At 52.3% G+C, this 1,372-nt stretch overlaps 1 pseudogene; it reads left to right on the forward strand.

Moving 5' to 3' along the window:
* The first annotated feature begins 308 nt into the window (after positions 1–308).
* LOC148034509 (uncharacterized) lies at positions 309–1,155 on the forward strand (annotated as a pseudogene).
* Positions 1,156–1,372: the final 217 nt, after the last annotated feature.

A 1,372-nucleotide genomic window follows, 5' to 3' on the forward strand; every position in this document is an offset into this window, starting at 1 on the left:
ACATTATGTTAGGAATACCTTGGCGTCATAAATATAATCCCGATATAGATTATTCCATGCATTCAATGAAGATTCATTCTAATGGGAAACAAATCACATTACATGGTACACACACTTTTGATAAATTTCCATTACTTGGTCATGTTAGCTATATATAGTCTGTCTATATATAGCGCCCCAGGTCCCCTCTATATATTCCTATCATGTGTGCTCAGTTGACACACTTCTGGGGTTCCACTTTCGGTGTCTCCTGTCTCTCTTTTCCTCTCTCTTCCTCCGTTCCTTGTCTCCCTCGCGCACTATTCAACATGGTATCAGAGCAGGCACATGTGGGTAGCTGAGAGTATCTTGTCTTGTTGTACTTGCCGTCGGCCATGGTAACCTGGTAGCTGAGAGTATCTTGTATCTTGCCTCTGCCTCCACCATCACCAGCATAAGGCAAGAACGCCTAGTCGGGTAGTCGATCTCCTAAAGACCGTAGCTTGTTGCCTGCACATAGCCCTTCTCCAGGTAAGGATCGGAGCCTCTCTCCTGTGCGCAAGATTGCTTCACAAGGGGGCAGGAGAAGCCCTTCTCCCCCTCCGGCACTCCTGTCGCGCCTTGGCTCAGGCCGCTCACCGTGGCAATTTAAGTCTATGCTTCCCTCCTCCAAGCTCCGGCCCGCAGACCCCTGCGCATATCAGTGACATACGGAACCGATAACCCTAATCGCCGTAACTATAGTAGCAGCTACAACAGCAGCTCCTACTACGATGATATGAAGGTCGACCTAGACCCTGAGAAGATGCTAAAGCCAGGCGATCCAGGGACTGTCCAGGCCACAATCCGGAAGGCGATGCTAGTCGGATACTAGGTCATCATGTGGCAAAGAAGCCTGGGTCTCCATGCCCAGTGTCGGATACTAGGTCACCATGCCCAGTGGCAGAGAAGCCTACCTCCCGGCGCAGGATCTAGGATTTCTTGGCGGCCTCGAGAAGCTCCGACAGATCTTCCAACCAAGCCAGGAGGTCACCGTCTGCGTCATGACCCGGTGGCTCTCGCCGTGAGGTGCTCTCTCTTAAGAAACCAGACCCTAACAGGCCTGATCCACCGCCAAAGCCGTTGTGGAAGGAGTTCGAAGGGGGGAGGCAGCACAGGCCTTCCAGATATTCTTGACAGGTCAAGGTGCATCGCAGGCCGTTAAGGGGGCGAGGCTTCTCTCACTCTGTCTCTGGGCGAGGCTTCTCTCACTCTGTCTCTCGCTCGTTCTCTGCATCGTCACTCTATCTCTCGCTCGTTCTCTACATCGATCCGTGCTGTCTATGGAGAAGAGCGTGAGGGTAAGGAAAAGCAGAGGCAGAGTGTGTGAGTGTGTGCGAGGCTTCTCTCACTC

This window comes from Lygodium microphyllum, chromosome 6 (genome assembly GCF_053477565.2).
Source record: "Lygodium microphyllum isolate KBCC chromosome 6, Lygodium_microphyllum_v1.1.10, whole genome shotgun sequence".
Lineage (NCBI taxonomy): Eukaryota > Viridiplantae > Streptophyta > Polypodiopsida > Schizaeales > Lygodiaceae > Lygodium > Lygodium microphyllum.